Raw genomic sequence first — 19,138 nt, 5'->3', positions numbered from 1 at the left:
ACAACAAGAGAAGCCACCACAGTGAGAAGCCTGCACACCATGACAAAGAGTAGCCCCCGCTTGCCGCAACTAGAGAAAGCCTGCACACAGCAACGAAGACCCAACACAGCCAAAAAAAAAAAAAAAAAGCAATCATCCTAGAACACCGAGCCCTCAGAGGGTCCCGTTCTCCCCCTTCTGGGGGCAATTCCCCATCAAGGACAAGGTCAGTCTATCCTCAGTCACACCCCAGCACCCAACATTTAACTTAAGATAGAGAATCGGGGGACTTCTCTGGTGGTCCAGTGGATGAGACTCCGTGCTCCCAATGCAAGGGGCCCGGGTTCGATCCCTGATTGGGGAACTAGATCCTGCATGCATGCCACAACTATGAAGCCTGCATGCCGTAACTAAAGATCCAGTGTGCTGCAACTAAAACCCAGCGCAGCCTAAATAAATAAATGAATATTTTTTTAAAAAAGGATCTGGAATTGGATTTCTCTTTTTAAAAATTTATTTATGTGCTCACTTCGGCAGCACATATACTAAAATTAGAACGATACAGAGATTAGCATGGCCCCTGCACAAGGATGACACACAAATTTGTGAAGTGTTCCATATTTTTTCACTTTGTTATAAAGCAGAAACTAATCCAGCCGCTATCCTCACATCAACCCCCGCTGACGCAGCCTGGTTTACAGTGATTGACCTCTGCTCAGCTTTCTTTCCCCCGCTGTTGATTCCTCACTCACAATTTCTCTCTGCAATTGCGTTTAGAGGGAGACGATTAACACGGACTCGTGTACCTCAGGGATGTTGTGAGTCTTCCTCTATTATCTTCCCAAGTCCTTACAGTTGACTTTGCTTTGTAGCCTTTACCCCAGGCCCCACCCTTGCTCAATACATGGGGGATCTCTTACTCTGTAACTAGACGAGCAGGGTGATAGACAGACCCTCTCGTTCTCCTTAGGGCACTCACTGTCTTTTGTATATAAGTTCATTTGTATTATTTTTTTAGATTCCACATATAAGTGATATCATATATTTGTCTTCCTCTGACATACTTCACTCAGTGTGACGATCTCTAGGTCCATCCATGTTGCTGCAAATGGCATTATTTCGTTCTTTTTTATGGCTGAGTAATATTCCATTGCATATATATATACCACATCTTCTTTATCCATTCCTCTGTTGATGGACATTTAGGTTGCTTCCATATCTTGGCTATTGTAAACAATGCTGCAATGAACCTCCGTCCCCTGAAACTTTAAAATCATCATTGTCCACACCCCCAGCTCTTGGCTGACCTCATTCTGACAAAGCTTTTCACCTCTATTGCCACGAAGATGGTGGAATTGCTGTAGGTATTTTAGGACAACTTTTGGCTTCTCAGATAAGTCCTGTAGCATATTTCCCAGGTCAGTTAGACCCTGTGGCATCAGGCACGGCCCCCTGAGCCACCACCCTCACACGGGGCTCCCCGGTCCCCTCTGCTCCCCCTGCTGTTCCTGTGACGCGGCCCCTCTCTACACAGTGGCCCTGGGAACCCACCCCACCATCATCTTCCCCGTCGCTGTAACACGTTAAACCCATTTGCGTTACTGTCCCTCCCTGGTGATGGAGAGCCCCACCCTATCCACCGGATTGCCCTGCAACTAGAGAAATGGTCTCAAAGCCATGAGAGCACCTCTTAGACACCCCCTCAGACAACCCGGACTTCTATTTTGCAATGGCTCCTGTAGATGAAATTCCCGGGGATACCTAATCACCAGTCATGCCCAAATTTCCCCACATGAAATACTGGAGGTATATGCTTTGCCCACTATAAAATCAGCCCAAGCAGCCCAGCTCATAGCTCTTCCTAGAGCTTGCAAACAGGCAGTACATACACCGACTCCAGATATGCTTTTGGAGTCTGCTGCACTGCTGGCACATGTGGAAATCCCACGGATTCTTATTAACCTCTGCTGGTACCCCGACTGCCAACAGGGATATCATTGCTGCCCTATTACGGTCTAATTGACCTCCCTGCTAAAATCACTGCTGTTCTCCGTGGAGCCCACACCGTGGAGACTGACACTCCACCTCCAGGGAAGGACAGAGGCCATAAGTCTGCTAAACGCCCTACCCACCGCACCCCTTCTCCACCCAATGTCTAAACCTGCTTTTATCCCTGACCGACATTACCAGTTAGTCAGGTAAGTGCCCCACAAACTGAAAAAGACAAATGGCTACAAAAGGGTGCCGAACAGTATGTCCTGAGGATGTAACGTAGGGCATGGTGACTGTAGTTCATAACACTGCATCGCATATTTGAAAATGGCTGAGAGAGTAGATCTTACAACTCTTTATCATGAGGAAGAAAAATTGTTTTTTTAACTATGTATGGTGACGAATGTTAACTAGACTTATTGTGATCATTTCACAATATATACAAATATCAAATCACTATGTGTGTACCCGAAACTAATATAATGTTGTATGTCGGGACTTCCCTGGCGGTCCAGTGGTTAAGACTCCACGCTTCCCCTGCAGGGGGCCCGGGTTCGATCCCTGGTTGGGGAACTAAGATCCCACAGGCCAAGATGCAGCCCAAAAAAAAAGCCAATTACACCTAAATTTTTAAAAAAAGGAACCAAGCATTCACTAGTGGATTATACATTGGGCCAAATGGACTTCCAGCGGCCCCCTCCCTTTCTTTTTTTTTTTTATCGAGCTATAATTTGACCCGCTGGCTGCCTTATCTCCCATTAGGTGGGACCTGAGTGCAGATGGGCCGGCAGCAAAGCAACTAAAGGACAATGGGTTCTGCCCCAGCATCCATAAAATTTCTAATCAAAGTATTTCCTGATGTGCTGTTTGGGACTCTCAGCAGGTCTCTGGAGAACAGCTTATCTCAGGAAATCCTCCAAGGTCCACACTGACCCTTGCACTGTCCCACACGGGTTCCATACATTGACCTCCGGCTTCAGGCTATTTCCGCTGTTTGCTGATTGCATGTTTACTGGAGGGGCTGGAGGTTATCCAACTAGAAGTGCTGACGCTATGACGGTGGAAAAGAAGTGAATAACTTGAGATTATCCCTCAGTTTGGTATTCCTCTGTGGCTGGAATCAGACCAAGGAACGGCGGAAATAAATACATAAATACATAAATAAATTTACAGCAGAAACAAGCTGCTTGCTTTGCACAGACTCTGGGATGCTCCTTGTCATACCTTGTAACATCCTCAATCATCAGGGCAAGTGGAACGTAAAAATCTTGACCTAAAAAGGACTTCAGGGAAAAAACCTGGCAAGAAATTAACTGGAAGCATTACCCCTGGCCCTTATAAAAATACAAAATACACCAAATACAATAGGAGACATGGTTAACTCCTTTTGAAACAGTTTTGGGGCACCCTAGGCCGACTGGCATTTCTCTTGTTTGTTTCTTTGTTTGTTTTTCTACTGGCATTTCTAAAACGTCCATTCCTCCACGGAGTGAACATTATGGGGACCTGAGTAAGCAATTTGACGCTGTGACTCGCTATGTACAAGAACTAACTGGTACAGGCAGACCTCGGAGATATTTCGAGTTCGGTTCCAGATCACCGTGATAAAGTGAATATTGCAATAAAGCGAGTCACAAGAATGTTTTGGTTTCCCAGTGCATATAAAAGTTATGTTCACACTATAGTCTATTAAGTGTGCAGTAGCATGATGTCTAAAAAAATAATGTGCCTACCTGAATTTAAAAATACTTTCTTGCTAAAAACATACTAACCATCATCTGAGCCTTCAACAAGTCATACTCTTGTTGCTGCTGGAGGGTCCTGCCTCACTGCTGGTGGCTGCTGACTGATCAGGGGGGTGGGCGCTGAAGGGTTGGGGAGCTGTGGCAATTTCTTAAAATAAGACAACAATGAAGTTTGCCGCATCGATTGACTCTTTCTTTCACAATTTCTCTATAGCCTGCAGTGTTGTTTGAGAGCATTTACCCGCAGAAGAACTTTCAAAATTGGAGTCAATTCTCTCAAACCCTACTGCTGCTGCTTTATCAACTACGTTTATGTCATATTCTAAATCCTTTGTTGTCGTTTCAACAATCTTCACCAGGAATAGATGCCAACTCAAAAAACCACTTTCTTTGCTCACCCATTAGAAACGACTCCTGGACTTCCCTGGTGGCGCAGTGGTTAAGAATCTGCCTGCCAATGCAGGGGACACGGGTTCGAACCCTGGTCCAGGAAGATCTCACATGCCGCGGAGCAACTAAGCCCATGTGCCACAACTACTAAGCCTGCGTTCTAGAGCCCACGAGCCACAACTACTGAGCCCGCGAGCCACAACTGCTGAGGCCCGCGCGCCTAGAGCCTGTGCTGTGCAAAAAGAGAAGCCACCACAATGGGAAGCCCGTGCACCACAACGAAGAGTAGCCCCCGCTCACCGCAACTAGAGAAAGCCTGCACACAGAACAAAGACCTAACGCAGCCAAAAAAAAACAAAGAAGAAAAGAAAGAAACAACTCCTCATTCATTAAAGTTTTTCCATGAGATTGCAGCAATTCAATCACATCTTCAGACTCCACTTCTAATTCTAGTTCTCTTGCTATTTCCACCCCATCTGTGGTTACTTCCTCCACCAAAGTCTTGAACTCCTCAAAGTCATCCATGAGGGTTAGAATCAGCTTCATCCAAACTCTTATTAATGTTGGTATTTTGACCTCTTCCCATGAATCACAAATCTTCTTAATGGCATCTAGAATGGTGAGTCCTTTCCAGAAGGTTTCAAAATTTACTTTGCTGGGACTTCCCTGGTGGCACAGTGGTTAAGAATCTGCCTGCCAATGCAGGGGACATGGGTTCAATTCCTGGTCCGAGAAGATCCCACATGCCACGGAGCAACTAAGCCCATGCACCACAACTACTGAGCCTGCGCTCTAGGGCCTGCGTGCCTCAACTACTGAGCCCGTGTGCTGCAACTACTGAAGCTCGCGTGCCTAGAGCCCGTGCTCCGCAACAAGAGAAGCCACCACAATGAGAAGCCCGTGCACCACAACGAAGAGTAGCCCCTGCTCGCCACAACTAGAGAAAGCCTGCGTGCAGCGACAAAGACCCAACGCAGCCAAAAATAAATAAAAATATATATTAAAAAATGTACTTTGCCCAGATCTATCAGAGGAATCACTATCTATGGCAGCTATAGCTTTAGGAACTGTATGTACATTGAAAATTTCTTTCAATTCAAAGTGTAGCCTCCTTTATTAATTACTTAGCTAGATCTTCTGGGTAACTTGCTGCATCTTCTCCATCAGCACTTGCTGCTTCACTTTGCACTTTTATGTTACGGAGGCGGCTTCTTTCCTTAAACCTCAGGAGCCAACCTCTGCTCGCTTCAAACTTTTCTTCTGCAGCTTCCTCACGTCTCTCAGCCTTCACAGAATTCAAGAGAGTCAGAGCCTTGCTCTGGAGGAGGCTTTGGCTGAAGGGAATGTTGTGGCTGGTTTGAACTTCTCTCCAGACCACTCACACTTTCTCCGTATCAGCAATAAGGCTGTTTGGCTTTCTTATCATTCGCGTGTTCACTGGAGTAGGACTTTTCATTTCCTTCAAGAACTTTTCCTTTGCAATCACAACTTGGCTAAACTGTTCGGCAAGAGAAGCCAAGCTTTTGGTCTACCTTGGCTTTCAACATGCCTTCATTAAGCTTAATCCTTTCTAGTTTTGTTTTTTTTCTCTTTTTTTTTTTGGCCTCACCACGTGGCTTGTGGGATCTTAGGTCCCCGACCAGGGATTGAACCCCTGCCCGCTGCAGAGGAAGCGCAGAGTTCTAACCACTGGACCGCTGGGGAAGTCCCCTCTAGCTTCGGATTTTAAGTGAGAGACACGTGACTCTTCCTTTCGTTTGAACACTTAGAGGTTCCTGTAGGGTTATTAATTGGCCTAATTTCGATATTGTTGTGTCTCAGGGAACAGGGAGGCCCGAGGAGAGGGAGAGAGACAGAGGGAGGGCCGGTCGGTGGAGCAGTCAGAACACACACAGTATTTATCAATTAAGTTCGCCGTCTTGTATACGGGTGCTGCTCCTGGCACCCCAAAAACAATTACAACAGTGACATCAAGGGTCACTGAGCACAGATCATCCTAGCAAATAGAGCATTAATGAAAAAGCTTGAAATATTGCAAGAATTACTGACCCAGGGACACGAAGCAAGCAAATGCTGTTGGAAAAACTGGCGCCAACAGACTTGCTCCACGCAGGGTTGCCACAAACCTTCGGTTTGTAAAAATGCAACCTCTGTGAAGTGCAGTAGAGCAAAGTGCAATAAAAGAGGTCTACCTGTGTACTTGGAGCATGTTGTTGACAGGCCGCCACCGATCAGCATGCCCTGTCCTCCTTCTGACCGGGAGATCCAGTGTATGTCGAGGGTTTAGAAGAAAGCACTACTATCACCTCGCTGGGAAGGATCTCGCGAGTATTGCTGACCACCTGCACTGCCATCACAATAAAAGAGAGATCCTGCTGGACTCACAGGGAACATGCCAAACTAGACCCAGGTCAGTACTTGCAGGACACTCGCAAGCCCACCCCTACAGATGCTGACCTCCAGCGAAAAACTTCCGGAGCCAATTCCCCGGCTCCTGCAGCTGACGATGCCGAAAAGGAGACAGCTACTTGCCAAGATCACAGATCAAGAGCTACATCTTCACTTTTTTGGTTTTTCTTTCCTCTTCCTTTGAACCCCCCCTCGCAGGACAGCAGGAAAACAAAACAAAACTCCTTTGACTTTTTTATTTATTTATTTTATTTTTTATTTTTTGGCTGTGTTGGGTCTTCGTTTCTGTGCGAGGGCTTTCTCCAGTTGCGGCAAGCGGGGGCCACTCTTCATCGCGGTGCGCGGGCCTCTCACTGTCGCGGCCTCTCTTGTTGCGGAGCACGGGCTCCAGACGCGCAGGCTCAGTAGTTGTGGCTCACGGGCCTAGCTCCTCCGCGGCATGTGGGATCTTCCCAGACCAGGGCTCGAACCCGTGTCCCCTGCATTGGCAGGCGGATTCTCAATCGCTGCGCCAACAGGGAAGCCCTCCTTTGACTTTTTTAAACGGAAGTTTCTCCTTTTCTCCCATTTATTGAAAGGCTGATGGGAAGTGGCTTGCCTCGATCGGTCCTATTCTGTCTCTGTTCATGCATCATGGGCTCTTTCAAACTGTATCTTACTGCTATCCACTCCGACTGTTTTTTCCATAGGTCAAGGACAAACTAGCAGCCCCGTGCACCCATCTTCCAAATCATGGCCATGTTAATGAATCAATCTGATTGCTGGTTATGTCATAATCTAGTCAAGAGGGACTTTCCTGGTGGTCCAGTGGTTAAGACTTTGTGCTTCCACTGCAGGGGGCATGGGTTGGATCCTGGTCAGGGAACTAAGATTCCGCATGCCGCGCAGTGTGGCCAAAAAAAAAAAAAAAAAAAAATCTAGTCGAGAAAAGGAACCTGACCCAGTTTCCATTCTGCCAATATGAGCACCTGATGAACTAACTATGGAAGATGGATGAACGAAAGGATATGGTATCCATGACCCCAAAAAACCCCACCTCCATCTCCCTCTCTGGTGAGTTCGTTGGGCTCGGAAATCCCTCTATGGCAGCTCAAGGTCTATCTCTTGCTCGGGTAAAAACATTGGAAAAGGGACTTCCCTGGTGGTGTGGTGGTTGAGAATTCACCTGCCAATGCAGGGGACGCGGGTTCGATCACTGGTCTGGGAAGATCCCACATGCCGCGGAGCAACTAAGCCCGTGTGCCGCAACTACTGAGCCTGCACTCTAGAGCCCGCGAGCCACAGCTGCTGAGTCTGTGTGCCACAACTACTGAAGCCCACGTGCCTAGAGCCCATGCTCTGCAACAAGAGAAGCCACCGCAATGAGAAGCCCACGCACCACAACAAAGAATAGCCCCTGCTCGCTGCAACTAGAGAAAAGCCCACGTGCAGCAATGAAAACCCAATGCAACCAAAAATAAATTAAAAAAATTTTAAAAATCATTGGAAATGAACTTGTCCCTTTGCTGTGTAAACAGGCATGATGCTGGACCAGAGGTGTCCTATCAGGGTAATATGGCAACCAAACCCTGTGGTTTGATTCTAGAGGCAACGTCCTCAAACCACTCACAGAGGGCGTACGTGTTTCTAGCACTAACCCTAGTGACAAAAACTGTGAGATCACCAAAAGTGTCCGCTGGTTCACAGGCCACCCATGAACGACCCGGAGGAGCTCAGCTGTTCCCACAATCAGGCTGCCTGACACCACCAGTTATCTATGGGGAAACCCCAAATCTGCACTGACTAACTTGGTCAGGTGACAAAGCCAAGCCTTACAGCTGCCAAAGCTGGACCGCTGGCCTCCCAGATCGGATATTTTGCAACCTGTCCTGCTCTTAAAACCATGAAGCATAGGGTTTAAAAGCCCATAACAGAAACTGGTGACTAACAGAAAGTCTAGAGCTTGTCTAACAGAACAGTAGCTAAGGGAATAGCTTGTTATAAACCCCTCTGCTTGTAATACAACAAAACTGGCTGAAGCCGGATGCAACCAACACGGCTGATGGGAGTCTGCACAGAACAGCCTTGCTTGTTGGATGGGTGACCTTCTGACATCACAGCCCCAAATTCCCCCCAATTTGCTCTTGCATCCCATGAAGAAGAACGTAACTTAGAAACGCCTGCGCAGAACACCGATTACCTCACCTTCTCCCTCCCTCCCATCACCTTTCCCCCGCCTAAGACCGCCCTGCTTCTTTGGCGCATAAATATCCCGAGCCCCTCGCCTTTGGGGAGGCGGATTTGAGATCTGCTCTCCCCATCTGCTCGCTTGGCTGCCTTGGGAGGAGAATAACCCCTTCTGTGCTGCAAACCTTGGCACCTCCGCGTTTGGCTTGCTGTGTGTTGGGCAGATGAACCTGGTCTGGTAACAATCTTGCAAGTGGACAGAAGCACGTGGAGAATGGAGGTGTCCAGGTGGTGATATGACCAAAGGACAAAGGTTGTGAACCTCCCCGATTCTAGGAAACTGTAGGTTTTACTCTGACCCTGTTGGTGAACCACACCGACCTTTTTCTCTCCTGTGGTGATAAGGTATCTTCGTAACTAAATGGTCAGGACAGTGTGACTTGGATACCGGGTTCCCTCTGTCACCAGGCTGTCCACCTTAAATGCCAGCAAATTACAGATGTGTGTTCCTTCGTTCATAAAGACGACAAGACATAGAAAATCCACCTGTGTATGGCTGGGATAGTTTCAGTGGTGAGAGTCTTATTTCCAACTTTGGGGACTTACGAGTTGGAAAAGGCAATCCTAAATCTTCCGTGGTCCTAGAACAGGAGTTCCATAGCATATGCAGACATTGCAAGTGCTCCAATCAGAAGGTAATAGTTTAGCCTCTGTTGTATCCCCAAATTGTCCCACCCTGGGTACACTGACTGCAAGCAAGGAGGAGCTTGCGAAATCATTGGCAGAAAATGCTGCCTTTATGTGAATCCGACAGGACAAACAGTGTCTAGTTTACACCTTTTAAAAGAGAAGATAAGGGACTTCCCTGGCGGCCCAATGGTTAAGACTCCGCGCTTCCATTGCAGGGGGCAGGGGTTTGATCCCTGTTGGGGGAACTAAGATCCCACATGCTGCGGGGCATCTAAGCCCGCGCGCCACAACTACTGAGCCGGCACACCTCAACTAGAGAGCCCCACGTGCCGCAAACTACAGAGCCCGTGCACCACAACTAGAGAGAGAAAACCCGCACGCCACAACTAGAGAGAAGCCCGCATGCCGCAAAAGATCCCACATGCAGCAATGAAGATTCCGCGTGCCACAACTAAAGACCTGACGCAGCCAATTATAATAATAATAATAATAATAATAATAATAATAATAAAATTTTTTTTAAAAAAGAGAGAAAATATAGCGGACTTACTTGGCGGTCCAGTGGTTAAGACTCCGGGCTTCCACTGCAGGGGGCGCGGGTTTGATCTCTGGTTGGGAAACTAAGATCCCGCATGTTGCACTGCGTGGCCAAAAAATAAAAAAGAAAGAGAGAAAGAAGATAAACACTCTCCATCAATTAAATGAGCCTCAGCCATTTTATCGGACTGACCTATTCCCCAGATTGGGAGGCTGGTTTACTGGGATGTGGGGAAACATTCCTAGATTTCTTCTCTGCTGTTTGTTTATTCTCATTCTAATCTATGTTTGTATCTCACTTTGCAGACCTCTTGCCACTCAACTGCTAACCTGAATCTTCTCTCCACAGCCAACCACTCAACTTTTAACATGTGACTCTTCGGACAAAGCTTCAGATGAGGGAAATTTAGGAGATCAAAATATGCCATATTTGCATAAGAACTGTTTTGAGGTGAAGACATTTGAGAATCAACAAATGCAGAGGCTTTCTCTGAACTTCCTATACCTAAAATTAGATCCTCTTCAAAAAAAATGGAGTTGTCATAAATTGCCTCTCTGGGAATTTCATCAACCAGGGAAGATTGACTCTTATCCCAGGGGAGGAGACTAGAAGTTGGCACCAAATCTAGACAAACATTGACACAAACTCTCATTTCTCCCATCTGTTCTCCTAAGGGCCCATTTATCTTCTGTAAAAATCACTTTCTCTCCCATATGTGACGTCTCTTCCCCTCCCTTTCCCCTATTAAGATGGTATGTAAACTCTCAGATTTCACTGTCTTGGGGGAGGGTACTCACTTCTTTTTTTGTATGATACCCCTGTGCACATAAAATTGAAAATTAATAAATCTGTATGACTTTTCTCTTGTTAATCTGCCTGTTGTCAGTTTAGTTCACAGACCCGGCCACTGAACCTAAGAGGGTAGAAGGAAGTCCCTCCTCCGCTACAGTAGTGTCAGATTCCCCAACCTCCCCAACACACACATAATTTATGCCACACAAAAAAAAAAGAGATTTAAAAGACTGCCTGATCAAAATTGTTGCAGGCAAGAGCTACTGATGGATGCTAAAATTAGTGGGCAAAAGTTTGAGGAGAAACAGGATATTTGCATAGTCTCAAAGTATCTCCCCCAAGACATTTGTCAATTACAATGGAAAAATAGTAATCTCAAACTGAAGAAACCCAGCAGACACCACCTTAACCAAGTAATCGAGATTAATATCACCAGGCTTCCCTGGTGGCGCAGTGGTTAAGAATCTGCCTGCCAATGCAGGGGACACGGGTTCTGAGCCCTGGTCTGGGAAGATCCCACATGCCGCGGAGCAACTGGGCCCGTGAGTCACAATTACTGAGCCTGCGTGTCTGGAGCCTGCGCTCCGCAACAAGAGAGGCCCCGACAGTGAGAGGCCCGCGCACCGCGATGAAGAGTGGCCCCCACTTGCCACAACTAGAGAAAGCCCTCGCACAGAAACTAAGACCCAACACAGCCATAAAAAATAATAATAATAATAATAATTTTTAAAAAAAGATTAATAACACCTATAATAAGACATAGCTACATCATGCACCCTCAATATAACACACCAAGGAGCAAAACATCACTTTTGGGTTATTCTTGACAAAAATGCACATTGTCAATATAATCATGAAGGAACCTCAGACAAACCCAAACTGAGGGATGTTCCACAAAATAACTGATCGATATCCTTTAAAAGTGCCAAGGTTGGGACTTCCCTGGTGGTCCAGTGGTTAAGACTTTGCCTTCCAATGCAGGGGGTGTGGGTTCAATCCCTGGTTGGGGAGCTAAGATCCCACATGCCTCGCTGCCAAAAAAACCGAAACATAAAGCAGAAGCAATATTGTAACAAATTCAATCAAGACTTTAAAAATGGTCCACGTCAAAAAAAAAAAAGTGCCAAGGCCATGGAAAGATAAGGAGTGATTGGGGGACACTCAGGAGGAAGAACCACTAAATGCAATGTTGGATCCTGGATTGGTTTCTGGAACAGAAAAAAGGACATTAAAGGGAAAACTGCTAAAATTCAAATAAGGTCCGTCATTGAGTTACTGGTTTTGTACCAATGTTAATTTCCTGCTTTTGATAATTGGACTCTAGTTATGTGAGATGCTAACATTAGGGGAAGCTGGGTAAAGGGTTCTATGGGTATCTCAGTACAACTTTTGCAATTTTCCCATAATAATTTCCCCAAAAAAAGTTTAAAGACTGCCTCATGAAATAAGCGCTAATTTCCTTCACCTAAAAAGGCACCTTCTAGAATGAGGAGTGGGAGAGGAAAATATTAAGTTGTGGGGCACCTGAGAAAAGCTCCCGGAACCCTGCCTGCTTCCACGGGATAGCAGGAGCACCCCTGGCAGCCCGACTTTTTTTTTTTTTTTAGCAGCGAAAGCACCAAATCCTAACCACTAGACCACCAGGGAACTCACAGCCCAACTTTCAGTCAAAAAGCCCTGAGCTAGAATGTGATGTGAGGCAACGATCTTTATTGGTGTGGCAGCCACTTTCCACAGAAAGCCGTCAATGAACCCTTCCCCGGGACTCAGCCCCTGTGGAGGCCTTCCCATTAGAATCTGGCCTTGGCTGTGATTTGACCACTAGCACGAGATGGAAATGACTGTAATTTCCTAGGCTGGCCTTAAACTATCTACATCATCTGCTTTCCATACACTTGGAAACCTGAAACCCAGGTGCCACCTGGAGGAGCCCCAAGGAGGAGACTGAGGTGGGCCCCAGCTGAACTTCCAGCCGAGAGCCATGTGAGTGAGCCGTTTTGGGCATTTAAAGGCTAGTTAAGGGACTTCCTTGATGGCACAGTGGTTAAGAATCTGCCTGCCAATGCAGGGGACACGGGTTCGAGCCCTGGTCCAGGAAGATCCCACATGCCGCAGAGCAACTAAGCCCGTGCACCACAACTACTGAGCCTGTGTTCTAGAGCCTGTGAGCCACAACTACTGAGCCCGCGTGCCACAACTACGGGAGCCTGTGCGCCTAGAGCCCGTGCTCCACAACAAGAGAAGCCACCGCAGTGAGAAGCCCGGGCACCACAACGAAGAGTAGCCCCCGCTTGCCGCAACTAGAGAAAACCCACGTGCAGCAACAAGGACCCAACACAGCCAAAAATAAAATAAATAAAGTCTAGTTAAGCATCCAGATGACTGCAGCCCCAGCTGTCACCACATGGAGCAGAACCACCCAGCTGAGCCCAGTAAACCCAGGACAGCTCATAAGTGAGTGCTGTTGTATTAAGCCACTAAGTTTCAGGGTGCTATGTCGTGTAGCAATAGACGATCCAAACAGTCTTCCTTATTCACTGCTGCTCTCCCAACATCTAGCACGTTGAACACAATAAATGACAGCCCTATCTGTAAGCTCAGGACCTGACACATTTATAACAACCCTAGGAGATGGATAATGGTCTTATCCTGACTTAATAGATGTATTAGTTTTCTAGGGCTGCCATAACAAAATTCTACCAACTGGGTTGCTTAGGCATGAGAAATTTGTTTTCTCACAATTCCAGAGGCTGGAAGTCCAAGATCAAGGTGTCAGCAGGTTTGGTTTCCTCTGAGGCCTCTCTTCCTGGCTTGCAGACAGCCACCTTCTCGAGGTGACCTCACATGGTCTCTCCTCTGCGTGTGCCTGGTGTTTCTCCTTGTTCTGTGTCCAAATTTCCTCTTCTTAGTGGACATCAGCTGGATTGGATTAGGACCCACCCTAATGGCCTCATTTAACCTAATCACCTCTTTAAAAGCTCTATCTCCAAATACGGTCACGTTCTGAGGTACTGGGGATTAGGGTTTCAATACATGAATTTTGAGAAGACACAAGTCAGTCCATAATACTAATAAGAAAATGCACAGGGAAATTAAGCACTTTTTCCAAAGTCACACAGCTCAGAGGTGGCAAAGCTCAGACATGAATCCAGGCAGGCTGGCTCTAGAGGCCACACTTTTCACCACTGAGCTCCACCACCTCATGAAGCAGGAAGTGAATTGGCTCAGCCAGCCCTCATTCTTCCCTCGGGCTAGAACAGGGGAAGGACTTAGCCAGAGCAAGAGCAAAGCAGAGATCTGGGGCCAGTTCAGATGCCCTGAGGCCTTCTGACAAGGACAGGGCACTCACCCCCCCAGCATGGCTTGTGCCCTTGACTGAGCTCCTTGGTTCAGGGGGGTATGGTAGGCTGAATAATGCCCTCCAGTGATCTCCAGGTCTTGAGCCCTGGAACCTGTGAGAGTTACCTTCCATGGCAAAAGGGACTTTTGAAGCTGTGATTAAATTAAGGATCTTGAGGTGGGGATTATCCTGATTATCCAGATGGGCTCAAAATATAATCACAAGTATCCTTATAAGAGGGAGGCAAAGGGAGATTTGACTGAAGAGAGAGGGCAATGTGACAACCTCAGCAGAGAGAGAGAGAGAGATCTGAAGATGCTGTGGTTCTTTGAAGGTGGAGGAAGTGGCCACGAGCCAAGGAAAGCAGGCAGCCCCCTGAAGCTGGAAAAGGCAAGGGGATGGATTCTCCCCTAGAGCTCCAGGAGGAATGAAGTCCTCTTGATACGCTGATTTTAGTACTTCTGACCTCCAGGACTGTAAGATAATAAATCTACATCGGGTTGTTAAAATTTTATTTATTTATTTATTTTGGCTGCGCCCGGTCTTAGTTGCGGCAGGCGCGTGGGATCTAGTTCCTGGACCGGGGATCGAACCTTGGCCCCCTGCTTTGGGAGCACAGAGTCTTACCCACTGGACCACCAGGGAAGTCCCCAAATCTATGTTGTTTTTTGTTTTAAAGCTTTTTAAAATTTTTTATTTTTTAAATTTTTGGCTGCGTTGGGTCTTCGTTGCTGCTCACGGTCTTTCTCTAGTTGCGGCGAGCGGGGGCTACTCTTCGTTGTGGTGCGCGGGCTTCCCATTGCGGTGGCTTCTCTTGTTGCACAGCACGGGCTCTAGGTGCGTGGGCTTCAGTAGTTGTGGCTTGGGCTCAGTAGTTGTGGCTCGCGAGCCCTAGAGCACAGGCTCAGTAGTTGTGGCACACGGGTTTAGTTGCTCCGCGGCGTGTGGGATCTTCCTGGACCAGGGCTCGAACCCGTGTCCCCTGCATTGGCAGGCAGACTCCCAACCACTGCGCCACCAGGGAAGCCTTCTATGTTGTTTTAAGCCACTAAATTTGTGGTAATTTGATACGGTGACAATAGGAAACCATATTTTCTATACCTCCATCCATTCAGGGGCTCAAGCCAGAAAGCTAGGAGTCATCCTTGGCCTCCTCCTCCCCTCCATCACCCTTAAGCAGGTCTGTTGATTTCACCTCCTAGACAGTTCTTGACTCCAACCACTTGTCTCCAGATCCCTTGTACTTGGAGGTTTGGAAGGTGATCTAAGCCAGCATTGTGCCTCACCTGGATCCTTACACCAACCTCCTGTTAGTCAAAATTTCAGAAACAAAGACCTGATTGAAATAAAAAGATGTTTATTGGGGGTTTGTCTGGACTGCAGCCCAGGAGACACAGATTCAAGAAGCACTTGAATTGTTTTCCGCTGGATTACAAAATAGGGGAGGCTTATAAAAGCAAACTTGCCAAGTTACAGTTAGTTACACGAGTTGTTTCTCAAGAATTATAATTGGAGCTGGCAAGCAGTAAGGGTGCTTGTTAAGTAAGGATTGGTTGGGGTCCAAAATGGTTGCATGGTTACAAGGAGAGAACTTGAGAGGAAAAGGCTACAGCTGGTGGTGTCCTCGGATCTGGCACAGTTCAAAGAAAGTTCAAGTTCTCAGTGGTGCAGAGAGGTGTCTGAGACCAGATGCTCAACGGCCGCTTGACTCCGTTTTTGAACACCTGAACTGGGGTCACTCTGTTATAATTTCAATTTGTCACCACTCCTGACTGGGCTTACCGCTCCCACTCTTGCTTCCCTCTGCTTTTCATCCAGTAGCTGATACAGTCATTTCAAAGTGCAAATCTGATCGTGTAACTTACATGCTTAAATTCTTTCCATGATTCCCTGTTGTTCTCAGGAGACAGGAACACAGTTCTTAAGGGGGCCCCAGCCTGGTCTGGCCCCTGCTGACTGTTCCGTCACATTTCACTCCCTGTGCACCTGGCTTTTTGCTCTTAGCATCCCAGCCTCCTGCCTCAGGACCTTCATCTCTGCTGTTCCCTCTGCCTGGGACACCTACCCTCATTTCTCATTTGCCTTATGAAATATTTACAACGTGCTAATGTTACAAGGAACGATGAACACCCCTGTCTTGACCATCCAGTTCAAGGGCAAAATGTCATCAATTTAGGTGAAACCTGCTAATTACTCCTTCTGGATAACAGCCTTCTTCTTGCCCACCAGAAGCAACCAATATCGCAATTGGGGCATCTTTTATTGCTCCCACATTCCTTTAAACTTATAGGGCACGTGTTTACAAACCCAGCAATCCATACCAGTCATTTGCTTATTTTTTAACTTTAGATGAAGGATAACATCCTGAACGTATTCTTCTGCAGCTTGCTGTGGTCTGCTGATGTTATGTTGGGGGGATTCATCCATGTTTATACTTATATCTTTAGTTAATTCAGTTTCATTGCTGTATAGCTTTCCACTCTATCAATATACCAAAACTTATACCTTCATTCTCCTGCTAATGGGCACTTAGTTACCAGTGTTTCTGTCAACAAAGAGCACGCACCGGGGTGTGCAGTGGGTACATCAGCAGCTATCGGATAAGCTGTCTCCCCAGGCGGTCATGTCAACGTCCGTTCTCACCCACAGGGTGTGAATGTTCTGTTGTTTCACCTCCACACCAACAATCGGTATTGTTAGACTTTTAAAACGTTGCCAATCTGATAGGCATGAAAATGCCTGTCTCACTATGGTTTTAATTTCATTTCCTGCCATTTAAAACTACCCTGAGTACCATTTTTCACCTATCAGATTGGCAAAGATAAAATCCGTTGCTGACGCTATTTGCCATTGGAAGGAAGCGGGCACTTCCACAGGCAAGTTTGGCGGGGGGAGGTGTGTAAATTGGCCCAGCTCAAGGCAGGGCATCGGCCAACTCTAATAGGAAGCTTACATGTCTATATCTTAGTTTTTCTGTTTTACGTCAGGTAGAGAAAGAGTGTACATTCATTCTCTCAGTCTGCCTGTTTTCAGAATGGACTGATCTCCCCCATACCCCACTCCAGGCCAAATATCCTCTTACTTCCCCTCCAGCCGGCGCCCGCGCAGGATGAATCCCCAGGCTTTTTCCAGAACACAGGAGGTGTGGCTGCCTCATCTGCAGTTAGGAGAGGCTAACAGGCATCTGGCCGCTTCTTAAACAGACTTTGAATCAACTCGTCTTACTTTTGCCTTCCCACTTACACTGTAGCTGTTTCAAACAACTCCTACAATTTGAGGGAATTTTGCTGCTTAAGGTTGGTTCTCAGCTGTTGTTCTCTTCTAGGTTATTTTTCTCAGGACTGCTAAGATCTTTTCACTCATCTGGGTGCTTTTCATCTTTCCAAGCATTCTTGCTGTTGCATCTTCTTCCGTTCTTTCAAAATCTGTAGGATTTTGCCCTCTAAAAGTCCCTCTTAGAGAAAACTAGAACAAACCAGCGATGTTGGATTGGAATAGAAAGAAAGATAAAAAGTGTGTGCCAACAATCATGCTTCTTGGTATTTATCCAAAGGAGCTGAAAACGTGTATCGACACAAAAACCTGCACACAAATGTTTAGAGCAGCTTTAAATTCATAATGGCCAAAACTTGGAGGCAGCCAAGATGTCCTTCAGCAGGCGAATGGATAAATAAACTGCGGTACATCCAGACAATGGGTTATTATTCAGTGCTAAAAATATATGAGCTATTAAGCCGTGAAAAGATATGGAGGAAACGTAAATGCATATTGCTAAGCAAAAGAAGCCAACCTGAAAAGGCTACATACTGTATGATTCCAACTATATGATATTCCGGAAAAGGCAAAATTGTAGAGACATTAAAAAAATCATTGGCTGCCAGGGGTTGGGGGAAGGGAGGGATGAATAGGCAGAGTGCAGAGGATTTTTAGGGCGGGGAAGCTATTCTGTATAGACACTCTACTGGTAGATACATGTCATTTATACATTTGTCCAAACCTAAAGAATGTACAAGAGTGAACTCTAATATAATCTACAGACTTTGGGTGGTAATGATGCTGATGTAGGTTTATCGATTGTAACAAATGTACAATAGATGTGTGGGATACTGATAGCAGGGGAGGCTGTGAGGGTTAGGGTTGGGGGCATATGGGACTTCTCCGTACTTTCTACTCACTTTTGCTGTGAACTACTATAAAAATAAAGTCTATTTTAAAATGTGTGTATGGTATAGGAATTAGATAGTTATTTTGTTTTTTGCCTTGTGTTTTTCTTCTAGGTCTGTGCATTGAGAGGGCCTGGGAGTAGCAACACCTCATTAGCAATGAGCACACCCAGCACCCACATCTTGGCTTCTAAACACCATTTCCCACTAAAAAGGAACCAGGGACCCTTGCAGAGATGGATGGTTTCAAGGCTGAGGCAGAGAAAAAAACAAGATGTGCCTAGATCATTTGGTGCCTGAGAGCAAGAAAGTATTCAAAGAATGGTGAAGAAATGTCAATAGGACACAGAAGCCAGCTCGAAAGGGGTCCTGCTGGCCAAACTGGACACAATTTGAGCATCAAAATAATGAGAGTAATATGTTATAACCCATTAAATAAAATAGGAATCTGGAGCACCCCTGATGTGACCTCACCCTCCCCAGAGGGTCTGAGTGGCTGATGGTCTTATGTCTCAGGCAATCATTTACCCAAGGCAACATTGAAAGAGAGGGACCAAAAAAGTCAACGACTCTTCCACAACCCACTGCCCCATCTAACTGTACTGGTTTCAAAATAGATCCACAAATTCTGATACTCTCGTTCATCAAAGGTCTATGTCTCCTTCCCCTCCACCCCCTCCTTTGAAGCTTGGCTGGACCTAGTGACTTGCTAATAACTGATAGAACACAGCAGAAGTGATCATGCATGACACCCAAGGGCTTCTACTTTGTCTACTGAAATATATTTGGAGTGCTGAGCTACCATGTAAGGAATCTGATTACTTTGGGGCTGCCATGTTAGAAGGAAGCTCAAGGCCACATAGAGACACTCCAGGCAGCAATCCTAATCTCTGAGTCATTGTAGTCAGCCACCTGGGTGAAGTCACTGGGACCC

General features: G+C 46.5%; 1 non-coding gene across 1 annotated transcript; it reads left to right on the top strand.

The window, feature by feature from the left end:
• Positions 1-500: 500 nt before the first annotated feature.
• LOC137754008 (U6 spliceosomal RNA) lies at positions 501-604 on the top strand. Its single transcript, XR_011071688.1, has one exon. It is a non-coding gene; the product is annotated as a U6 spliceosomal RNA (small nuclear RNA).
• Positions 605-19,138: the final 18,534 nt, after the last annotated feature.

Source organism: Eschrichtius robustus, chromosome 19, assembly GCF_028021215.1.
Source record: "Eschrichtius robustus isolate mEscRob2 chromosome 19, mEscRob2.pri, whole genome shotgun sequence".
Taxonomy (NCBI): domain Eukaryota; kingdom Metazoa; phylum Chordata; class Mammalia; order Artiodactyla; family Eschrichtiidae; genus Eschrichtius; species Eschrichtius robustus.
Note: the sequence above shows the minus strand (reverse complement) of the source record. Positions and strands in the feature narration are given on the sequence as shown.